General features: G+C 45.2%; 1 protein-coding gene across 1 annotated transcript in view; it reads left to right on the top strand.

Moving 5' to 3' along the window:
- Positions 1-5,592: 5,592 nt before the first annotated feature.
- Positions 5,593-12,365, top strand: part of FHL3 (four and a half LIM domains 3) — a 51,404-nt gene continuing 44,631 nt past the window's right edge. The window contains exon 1 of the mRNA XM_075850531.1: positions 5,593-5,759. The gene's annotated coding sequence lies outside the window, so the exon portion shown is untranslated. The remainder of the gene's footprint in view (positions 5,760-12,365) is intronic.

Here is a 12,365-nt window from a genome sequence, read left to right as displayed (position 1 = left end):
GACACCCATCTATAATGTGCATATGCCATAATAGGGCATATGGACAGAGATTGTCTTCATGATTTTTTCCACGTAAGACATTTATGGTATATCCACAGGATACTGTACGCTATAAATGTCTGATAGGTAGAGGTCTCACATCTGGGATCCCACCTATTGCAAGAGTGGGAATTCCTTGAACGCCGTTCTGTAAGCTGAGACAGTCAGTGCCGGCCTTATCCAGGAGGGGACCAAACGGAAAGCTGACCAGACGTGTGTGTAATCTGAGCAATCACTTCGGGAGTTCCCACAGTGCCCGCATGGGTAACAGAGACACCTCTGTCTACCCCACTGCCTATCCAGATTCTCCTAGCCACCTACGTCACTAGGATGCGGCAGATACTCTGTGTAGGACGCTCTGCTACACCTTTCAAATGGGTGCTAGCGGAGGCACGGCTACCTTTCGCACCAAGACACCCTCGGCAGTACATCGGTAATACCTTTAGGGGCAACTGTTTCATGTACAGCAGGGTTCACTTCACAAAGAGAACTACCGCCCCTTTAAGAATGCCACAAAATGAACTTAAATAAAAGTTTGAATATAAACTTAAAGGGAATGTGTCGCTAGATATTTTTTTTTGTTATTTTTAGTTAAACAGTTAGTATATACATGATTAGTCATTGTTCTAATTTTTTTCAATTTTTTCACAAGTCAGGAAATATTATGAATTTGATTCTAATTTATAACATTTCCATGTGCTGGTCACTAGAGGGAGCAATTCCCAAAATTGCAGAATTGGCATGTGGTAAAGCAACCTCATTGCTTTATGCTGCAAAATTGGAAAAGACACACTCGCTCTAGTGTGCTCAATTAATCCCCCTCCTTTATCCTGGCTAGTGCCAGGAGAAAGGAGGGGGTTGAATGTTCAAACCTCCTACACTGTGTGCCGCCATTTTTTGAGCGAATGCACAGTGTAGTAGGCTTACATACAGTGGTAATCACACTGTAAAACACGAACATACACAAACATAACTTACCTGCTCCTGCCGCCGCCGCTCCGTCCGCTCCTAGTCCTTGCTTGTGAACATATGTCCGGAAGCCGCGACCGGAAGTAGTCATCTAACTGTCTGGCCGCGGCTTCCGGTCCACATGAAAATGGCGCCGGATGTCGCTCGGACGAAGATCTTCCTTTTGGACTGTGTGGGAGCGGCACATGCGCTGTTCCCACACAGACGGCGTACACCATAGTGAATGGAACGGCTCCCGTTCGCATTCTCTATGGGGATGTAAGTGCCGTATTCCATCTCTGTATGTGTCGTTAATCGACACATACAGAGATAAAAAAAAAATGGCAGCCCCCATAGTGAAGTAAAAGTTAGAAAAAAGAAAAAAGTAAAACACAAACACACAAATAAATAAAATTTCTTTTAATAACACACTAAAAGCAAATTGATATAAAAAAAAAAAAATTTGCGACACCTGCCCTTTAAATAAATACAATGTATCTTGTAACTTAGGTAACAAGGAAATACAAGGTTAATGGTTACTTGTCATCTTTTAAAGCACCCAGAATGGGGAAATTGGAGTGGGACTATAAGACTTCCCAACAGAATATGCGTCACATTTATTTGCTTAGATTATCTGTGGCTCAGTCAATATGACAGGCGCTTTTACCTAGATCTCTCCAGTTGTCGGCAATTCACATTTGTGGATGTGAAAGCTAGCCCAAACAGCTAACAGGATACCGATTGCACTAAAGCTATGTTCACACAAAGTTTTTTGCAGGCAGAAAATTCTCCCTCAAAATTCAGTTTTTCGCCATTGAGCGCTGGGGGCAAAAAACGCAGCGAAATACGCTCTCTCTGCCTCCCATTGATGGCAATGGGAGGTCAGAGACGTAAACGCCTGAAGATAGGGAATATCACTTATTTTTCCTGCGAGACAGTTTTTCCGCTGGCGGGGAAAACCTGCCTCCGCCTCCCATTGAAAAAACGCGTAAAAAAACTGTGTGAAGTGGCCCTATTATTCCCACAGCGGTTCCTGTCTTTACCATTACACCAGCCACTGTCCTGGACTTTGTCTATCTTAAACCCTCCCATCTCCGCACCCATGGCAGCTATCCCGTCAGAGGCCCGGCCACATGGCTAAAGAAAAGGGGCCCGCCGGGCTGCCGTCGCCCCGCCCGGACTGTCGGCCCCCCCTCGCAACGCTCGCGGCCCCCCTCTGCATACCTGTTGCTTTACAAACACTGGACGAGGAAGATGCAGCATGAGAAGAAGCTCCGTGTGGAGGCCCCGCCCCCCAGCCAGCTCCTCTACACAGCCGACCGGACCTGCAGGCTGGTAAGTTTTCCTCCCCTCTCCATCTTGCTTTCCATTCCTTCTGACCCCACTTGTAGAATATATAAAGTATGCTAAAATGTATTTTTATTTTTTTTCGTCTTCCTAGCGTTTTTTTTGCCGTGATTTTCGCAATCGCGGGATTTGTGGTGCGATTAGGAAAATTGCATTAAAAAAAAGGATACAAAACATGAAAAAATAGTGCTGTTAGGCTATATTCTCACAGTGCAGTCAAATCACGTTTTTGCCGCGCTTTTGCAGAAATTGTGGCAAAAAATGGGATTTGACCGCACTGTGTAACTAGACTAAGGCCTTATTCAGACAGCCGTGTATCACAGCCGAGCATCACAAGTGCTCTACCCGTGGACTTTGTCCCTGGGAAAGCTCCTGACATCACTGTCCATATATATAAAGTGACATCAGGCTTTGCAAAGCTTCAGACGTCACTTTACGTATATGGACATCAGGAACAGCGCCATAGTCCCTGGGCAGAGCGCTAGCAGAAGGCTCTAGCCCTGTTCATGGACAGTGACTTCAGGAGTTTCTCCTGGGCCATTCCCCGGGCAACGTATCCCACTGTATGCCATACAGTCGGATACGTTTTGGCTAAATAGATCAAAATCCAGAGCATTAACCGGTCACTGCCGGCTCCGTGGTTTTCTTCACTGTAATTGACATCAGCACCAAAATCAGTTAATGCGTATAATGTACAAAAGTGAGTGCCACAATTTCTGTTGCCCACCCCCGGTAATGGAGTGGGGGCCCCAGACATCTTGGCTGTATGGGGACCAGAAATTCCTGATGGCGGCCCTGTCCGCACCCACCCATTAGGACTTATGGCGAGATACCGCTATGCAGCGTCATCACAGGAGCCTGGGCTGCACGAAGAACAGAGGGACGCATTGCTATGGCAAAGCCTGAGCAGGTAAGTATTGACTTTCTTTTAACTGCTCTGTTTTCCACAGCAGTGATTCCGGGAGCTGAAAATCTGCACCATATTTTGGTGCGGTCTTTCGAACGCAATTCCCTGCAGGTTCTAGGTCGGATACGCTGTGTACTTTTACGGAGCGTGTTCGACCTGTGTGAACATACCCATGTATATTATGCACAATTTTTAAAGGTTAAAATGGTTAAAAGTGTCCATTTGTCTCAGATTTTACAAGTTGCTGTGACGGACTTTGACAAAAACCCAACAGAGCCCATTAAAACCCATTAAAGTGTAACTACAATTTGAAAAAAACGTTGGACATGTCATAGTGACATGTCAGAACTTTTCATCGGTGGGTGTCTAAGTACTGAGCCCCCACCAATCTCTAAAATAAAGTGGCAGAAGCTCCCATGTGAACGCTGTGTGGCTTTAGTTTTGATAAGCTTTCTCGGCTTTCCTGGGAGGCTCAATAGAAAGCCTGAGTCTGTACACCACTCGCTCGGCTTTCCGAGGAAAATCGATCATCAAAAACAAAGTGGCACGCCGCTCACCCATGCTCTTCTGCCGCTTTGTTTTAGCAATTGGTGGGGGTCTCAGTGCTCTGTACTCGCCGATCAAAACTTCTGACATGTCACTATGACATGTCAAAAGTTTTTAAAAGTTTAGTTACCCTTTAGGCTGAGCTCACACGGGGCGTATACGCTGCGTAAAAGCACGCAGCGTATCCAAACTGTGCGCCGCAGGCAGTTCTGGGTGAAAAACCACACCTAACTGTGGTGCAGGTTTTCACCCGGATTGTCAACTGTGAAAAACTGCAGCACTTAGCCAGCCAGCTACCATGATGACATTTCATCCCAGGAGACCGCTGCAGCCTGTGATTGGCTACAGCGGTAGTCACATGGGATGAAGCCCAGAAGGCTGGGTCATCCCAGAAGGCCGGCCCTCTGATGTCATCCAGGCCGTCCTCCTGGGATGATGTTTCATCCCATGTGACTGCTGCTACAGCCTGTGATTGGCTGCAGCGGTGACGTGGGATAAAACGTCATCCCAGGAGGCCAGCCTGGAGGAAGAAACACAGACTCCTGGGTAAGTATAAGATTATTTTTTTCGGAATTGCTGCGAACCCGCCGCAAAAAAACGCAACAACTTCTATTTGTTGCGAGTTTTCCTTCCCCATTAAATTCAATGGGGAAAACTGGCAATAAATAAGCAGCGTTTACGCAAATACAATTGCCATGCTGCGGAATAAAATTCTGCACCTCAGGTCAATTTCTGAGTGTTTTTTCCGCTCAGTATTTAAGCAGCGTGTGGATGAGAATTGTTTTATAGCATCCACTTTTGCTACTATCGTATCTGCTGCAGATTTTCCGCAACGGAACCCGCAGTATTTACGCAATGTGTGAACTGACACAACCTGCAAAAGGCTGGGTTCACAAATCTCGGTTAAAATGCGTTTTTTCTCCGTAATTTGTGGCAAACCCAGCCAAATTGTGTGGCCAATTAACAGTCTATTTAAAAACTCTGCCCGCGGCAAAAAAACATTCCGGGCGAAAAGCAGGGCACAGGGAGGATACGCTGTTTGCTTTTATGCAGCGTATCTGCCCCGTGTGAATCCGGCCTAACAGCAGCAAAGTCACACGGCCATTAACAATTAATCCTAATGGCCGCATGGTTCCGAGGGTAAAACTACCTGCAAAATTGTGCAGCCAATTAACAGTCTATTCAAATACCCCACCTACCGCACGTGGCCGTAATTTTCTGTCACCACTATGTGGGACCGTACCCTCACCACGTGGCCATTTACAATGAAGGTTCTTTTACCTGTACCTTTCCACAGATGAAGCTCATTAAAACCACAAATCTGAGACAATTCGCGGTAAGGCCAAGTTCACACGCAGCGTACATACTGTGGACTGACCGTGCGGACATTCAGCAGCGTTTTTGCTAGAGATTCAGGTTGAGAATCCGCACCGCAGGTCAGTTTCCGCAAACTTTTTCTGCAGCGTGCGAGTCTCATCCACTTGGCTGCTCCTGTAGAACGCTGCGGAAATTCTGCAGTAATTGTGCTACGTGTAAACTACAACCGTGCGGTTTTTCTGCTTCTTGTCGCTCCACAGTTGTAGTGTGTGAACAGTAGCTTGAACATAATTTCTACAGAGGGCTTGTGATGCTGGAAAGTCGCAGTTCTTATTGTGCAACAGTCTCTACCTCCCTCTCCTGGCAGTGAATGAGCCCAGTCACACAGTTTATGAGCCAGGTACCAGGCTGGTCATTGTCACTGCCCACCCCCGCCCCTGTCACACAGCACACACTGGGTGGGTTGCGGCCTATGTTAATGAGCCGTACCTCAGGAATGAGGGCCAGTCCTCCGCCGTTAGTCATTTCCTCTGAGTAGTTCCATTTACACGCGTGTCTCCTAGGAGCGTATTCACTTCAGCTAATCTTCCTCACACCCAGGGAGGGCTGCCGTGTGGTACAAGTCACCTCCGGATCACAGCCAGGCGGAGAAAAGGTGAGTGGACATTGCCGGAGCCGCACACAAAGGGCTGTGTGCATTGTGCCCGTGATGTCACGGCTGCATTCCCGGAGAGAATCTACCTGTATATTCACTGGCTGCTTATCAGGCTGGATCCTATTGACTTCTGAATGGTCTTGTGTTTGCAGTTCGTAAATGGACGAGCCGTATGGACTAACTTTATTTTTTTTGTTGGTAAGGTGGATCATTTCTAAACATGTGCCATAAACTTATGGACCCTTTTTTATTGCTCTGAAGCCATTGTAACCTGAGACTTTTTACATAGTGGCAACCTATGCTGTAGCGCTGTACAGAGATTTTAGTCGCCGAATTGTTTAATATTGTGCCTGTTCACTTTACATTTCCTTTAGTGGATTGCGTTTTAGGGAATTAAATGTGAAGATTTATATCCCCTTATTTAATCCAGATGATATTTTAAGCCAAAATATATTTGTGAAAATCGCGATGCAATGGAAGTAGTCCCATTATACTCCTAACAGCAAGGGTCTCCCTAACTGACACTGTGTGTACATTACAACATCGGATCTGCTACATCTGTATGTGTAATATAACTATGCTATGGGGATAACTCAATAGCTCTGGCTAAAGAGAAACTCCGCTCCTCTAGAATAGATTTGACAGCTGCAGTTTAATTGATAAATGGGGTTTCTTACTTGACAGTTGTCAAATGTCTGATCGGTGGGGTCCCACTTCCAGCACCCTCATCTTTTGGGAGAATGGGGGTTATTTCTTGCAGGACTAGGCATCCATCAGCGAACGCATTCAGGAGGAGACTAACGTTGGGTTCACACTGTGCGTTATGATTGCATTTTTAACATGCATTGTTTTTTATTTTGTTTTGGTAGATAAGTTGCAATTAGAAGTTCATAAACAAAAAATACATTCTAAAAACACAACAAAAAGGCACAATGTGAATCCAGCCTAACAGGAGAGGTGACCATGCAAGCTGTCGCTTCCATAGACTTCATTGATGAGAGCTTCTCACGTGCGACTATCTCTCTATTCGGTCTCCACCTGGTTGAGGGCACTTTGTCTCGCAGAATAGAGGTTGGGGGATCCTTGTTCTCCCAGTAAGTAGGGGTCCAAGCGTGAGGACCTCCACTTACCCAACATTTATCGCATAGGCTGTGGATATGCAATAAATGTCTAATGTGAAAGAAAAAAGTTTAACCAGAGTTGAGAAAGAGCTTGCAATTTGATGAAATGTCTGGATTAGACGTACTATAACCAAGGAGCCAGGTAACCATAGCTGTTGGGCCACCTAAAATGTCAGATTGGCTCCTCGAAGGGCGAGTCTGACTCCTAATGTCTACTGCATTTTGTCTATTCTTGCTTCACAACAGTTTGTCCAAGGGCGGACAGTCAGACACCTTTAGGAGCTAATTTTACTTTGAGCAATGATCTCCATACAAAATGTCACGCAACGTTATGCATCAGTAATAAGTTTCGAGGTGCGTTGTCTACCGGGTTCCTGGGATATGTACAGCTAGACGCAAAACTGCACCAACGTACATTCCTATGCAAACCTATCTGGACAGTTCTAATCCTATCATGAAATGCGATGGACAATAACGTCTGTGGGGCTACAGTATGTGGAATAGGAAAAGAAAGGGTGTCGATTTTAAGGAACCAGATGCTGGAAAGTTCATTGTAATTGTGGGTTTAGGTCTTTATAATATTGTACTTGTGGAGTGCCCACAGGGGCGTCTCTCTACATCTTCATTATGGAACTGAAAACCACTATGCACACTGCCAAGACACTCGCTTTAATGTTTTTGTGTTTGTTTTTTTTGCCTCGCTATCGCTACTGACAAGTATAAACGGATCTGACTAGGATGACTAAGGCTAAGTTCACACTACCATTAGTATACGTTTATCTCTCTTCCGTCAGAGGACGAGAGGATCGAAAGATTAAACGGAAAGCAACGGTTCCGTTAGAATTACCATTGATTTCAATGGTAATTCTTTTATTTCAGTTGCTTTCCGTTTGTTTCCGTCCGCTAGGTTTCCGTTCTTTTTCATGGAAACAAAAGTTCTGCAGACTGCGCTTTTACTTCCGTCAAAAGAAACAGAAACCTAGCGAACGGAGACAAACTGAAAGCAACTGAAACAAAAAGAATTACCATTGAAATCAATGGTGATTCTAACTAAACCGTTGCTTGCCGTTTAATCTATCGATCCTCTCGTCCTCTGACGGAAGAGAGATAAACGTATACTAACTCTGGTGTGAAATAAGCCTACGTTAATTTTACAAAATGATCATCTTAGGGTATGTTCACACGGCGGGGGTCCGTAACGGCTGAATTTACGGGGATGTTTCAGCCTGAAAACATCCCCGTAAATTAAGCCGTACCGGCATGTGCAGGCGCTTGAACGCCGCGTCAATTACGGCCGTAATTAGCGCTGCTATTCATTGGAGTCAATGAATAGCGGCTCCAATTACGGCCAAAGAAGTGACAGGTCACTTCTTTGACGCGGGCGTCTATTTGCGCGCCGACATTTGACAGCGGCGCGTAAATATACGCCTCGTGTGAACAGACAAACGTCTGCCCATTGCTTTCAATGGGCAGATGTTTGTCAGCGCTATTGAGGCGCTATTTTCAGACGTAATTCGGGGCAAAAACGCCCGAATTACGTCCGTAAATAGGCCGTGTGAACATACCCTTAAACGCACAATAGCTGTTACAGCTATAATAACCTGGTGCGTGCGCGGTGATATCTGGGTTTTTGGAATTTAATGTAAATATTCACTACAATTGGGTGAGATATGAATATATATCGAGTGACATTTCCTTTTGTTTTTAGAGGTTACCTCTTCTACAGGCTTCTTAGCAGCTGCTAGGATGTGACGTTTGGCCGCATTGATCTATTTGAGCCTTTGGTGAAGGCGTAATATTCTACGTATGAAGCAATGTATTAATATATATTAATATACAGTATATGTCTTGTATTGGTCAGGTCTGTGGTATGTGGATTTATGTACAGGATAGGTGATTGAAGCTTTTTTTGTATTTTCTTTCTTTATTTTCTTCCTTTTGTCTGTAACCATTTCCTCTCTTGTACATAACCTGTAGCTTGCAGGTCTACTATGGACAGGAAATTAGTTGTTGCAGGAAGTGTATGTGGCACCGTCTGTAATGTTTATCTCCGATGCACAAGTGCAGGAGTTGTGAATGCTCGTTCCTCCGGGAAGGCTGCCTCGACAGAATATATAACCCAAGCCATGTGTTCATGCTCTACAGTTCTATCGATTTGTAGAGTTTGCCTTGTGTAAGAAATGAATGCACTATGGAAAATTAGTTTAATATCATATCAGAAAAAAAATTCAAAAAAAAAATCCTTTTGCACAAATCTATCTCCCATTCTCATAGCTGACTTAAAGGGTTTATTCACACGCGTCGGATTTGTTGCAAAAGTGCTGTACATCCTAATGGGGTTTGTGGAATTCCATGTGCACCCCCATTCAAATGCATGGAACTGATTTTTTAATTGCAGAAATTTCCGCAATAAATCTGCCATGTGTACATCTGGCTATCGGTGAAGGTAAAATAAATCAACCTGGAGTTCGGGCTGTTTAGTTCACAGACGATTGCCTAGACCGCATACAATGGAAAGAGACTGCAGCTGTGTAGGACTAGGTCATGGCGATTTTAGGGTGCTTTCACAAGTGCCAAATGGCAGTGATTTTCTGCCTCCTAAAGAGGGGTCTCAAGAGGTCCAGTCATATGGACAGGGGTTGTCTTTAGCAGACAGTCACTTTGAAACACTCCAGAATAAGCCTATATTGAGTTTTACAGGGGAACTACATTATTTAGATTCAAAGGATGCTATAGATTGAAGTCATGCACCACCCCTTCATGTGCCATACTCCGTATAACACAGTGTATGTCTAGCCTGGAGTTTTCCCTCTTAAGCTTCTATATGTAAACAAGAATGTGTTCCCATTCACTGACCGCAGACGTAGAACTGAAAATTGCGGAGCCTTTTACTATGTACATAAAACCAGTAAACCCCTTCGATGCCCACTAGACCTTTTATTCATCATGTATTACTAATCTATTACCGCAGATGTGGGTAATGGACAGTTCTGTATTTCTTTGTAGGTTGGTCTAATATTAAAACTTTGCTTTACCATTCCTTATATTAATTTTGCACAGAATTATCGTACTTGTCTATAGATATGAGCCTTTTATCTGTTCACTTGTTTTTTCATTATATGTCAAGATGATAAGAAAGGAAGTGGATTCTAGCTGAGTAGAGACTTGCATGGAGGAAACGTCATGATATTCACTATTTGCATTGTCCCGTTTCCTTGTCAATCAGGACTATTGTTTTTGCAGTGATGTCCTGTGCTTTTCTCAGCAGTTCCATACATGGCTTGTGTGAATATCTAGTCCACCCCTTGCATGTTCTAGCAAGGTCAACAACACTCTAGGCATGACCTCCATAGTGTAGACCAGGGGTCTCAAACTCGGCCGGGTAAGTGGGCCGCATATAGATAAAATGGGAAGTTGACGGGCCGCATTACTTTCAAATTTGATACAATACAAAATTATTGTTAATCAATTAGTTATTTGAACTACTAGAACACTATATTACTAGAATAATAATACTACATTACTATAATAATACCGCTAGGTTTAAAATTTGAGATATTTCTCCACGTGCTTATTTCAACAATCCAGTTTAAGTGTCGCTAAATGCAGTCCGGCGGCTCAGTTAGCACACATGTCAAGATTGGGCAGCCCCTTTTTAGATAGTGCCGCAGTGCCCTCTGTGGATGCTGCCGCAGTGCCCTCTGTGGATGCTGCCGCAGTGCCCTCTGTGGATAATGCAACACACCCCTAGATAAGGCCACAGTGCCCTCTGTAGATAAGGCCACAGTGCCCTCTGTAGATAATGCAACACACCCCTAGATAATGCCAGTGTCCTCTTCAGATACTGTCACACACCCACTTGTAGATAACGCCACAGTGCCCTCTGTAGAGGCTGCCCCAGTGCCCTCTGTAGAGGCTGCCCCAGTGCCCTCTGTAGAGGCTGCCCCAGTGATGTCAGGGGCTTGCCCAGAGCTGGAGTCCCAGGCAGAGCGCTAGTAGGCTCTTCCTGGGACTCCAGCTGTTCTCCTGACATCACTGGGACTCCTGCTCTGGGGAAGCCCCTGCCATCATTGTCGATGTATGCACAGCGATGTCAGAGGCTTCCCCAGAGTCCCGGAGCAGAGCCGATAATAGCGCTCTGCCCGGGACTCCGCTCTGGGGAAGACCCTGACACACTGTCCATATATGGGCAGCGATGTCAGGGAATTCCACAGAGTCCAGGAGCAGAGCCAACACCAGCGCTCTGCTCGGGACTCCGCTCTGGGCAAGACCCTGACACACTGTCCATATATGGGCAGCGATGTCAGGGAATTCTACAGAGTCCCGGAGCAGAGCCGACACCAGCGCTCTGCTCGGGACTCCGGCTCTGGGGAAGCCCCAGACATCGCTGTTCATATGTGGACAGCGATGTCAGGGAATTCCAGAGTCTCGGAACAGAGCCGATACTAGCGGCTCTGTGTCCCGCGGGCCGCAGATGACAGCCCAGGGGGCCGCATGCGGCCCGCGGGCCGCGTGCTTGAGACCCCTGGTGTAGACCATAGCATTTCACTGCGTTCCTTACCATTATAAGCGCATGGGGTTGTGGTTAAGCAAAAACATTAAGTACATTTGGAAATTATTATATTTAACCAATGTTTACAATGGACCTACTGCAAAGCATGTAAAAGATGCCCATCTATGTGTCAAGATAATGTTTCCAATTGTATATATATTTTATTCTTTGCTGTTCATATAATAACTCTGCTGAATTCATGCCGTTGTAATTCTCCCGGCTTCCAGCTCTCAGCCAGTTGTTCTGCCAGTGGGCTTCAAATCCCCATAGTTTGAATCCACTGGATCATAAAACGTCTTATGACCGCAGTATGGTAGATGCGCCTCTGCCAAAGACTAATGCAGTACAGGCTGCAATGTGTTATTGTAGGAGCTGAGAGAAATAATGTCTTTGGGTTGGACCACTTCTTGTACACTTCTACATAATATGCATATCACAGGAGGTGGCTTATGATATGTGAAATGTTCTGTTGAGGTGGTCTGCAGTACACTACTAAGGGTAAGGCCACACAGGGTGGCATTAATGCCAGTCTGTTAATGCCACCCTGTTTGGCCTAACCCTATGGCTGTGTTTTTCTCGCCGTTGTAAATTTTTTATTTGTGCTTCATCAATTCAGTTCACACATCAGAGTCAAAATGTGTTATTTTGCCGTGATTTTTGCAAAACCAAACCTTTTTTGCTGCAGTTTTGCAAAAAATTTATGTAAAATGGTACGGCTGTTCTGTGGTTTAACAAACCAAAACACATTTTGGCCACAATGTGTGATTCCTGGCATTCTGCAGATTAAGGCCTAATTCACACGACCGTTTTATACGTCCGTGTGACGCCGTTAAAACAACGGCCATCACACGGACCTATGTAATTCAATGGGGCCGTTCACACGGCCATTGTTTTCAACGGACCGTGTGAAGGGTCCATTAGAAAATAGGATAT

The sequence above is a fragment of the Rhinoderma darwinii genome, chromosome 2, assembly GCF_050947455.1.
Source record: "Rhinoderma darwinii isolate aRhiDar2 chromosome 2, aRhiDar2.hap1, whole genome shotgun sequence".
Lineage (NCBI taxonomy): Eukaryota > Metazoa > Chordata > Amphibia > Anura > Rhinodermatidae > Rhinoderma > Rhinoderma darwinii.
Note: the sequence above shows the minus strand (reverse complement) of the source record. Positions and strands in the feature narration are given on the sequence as shown.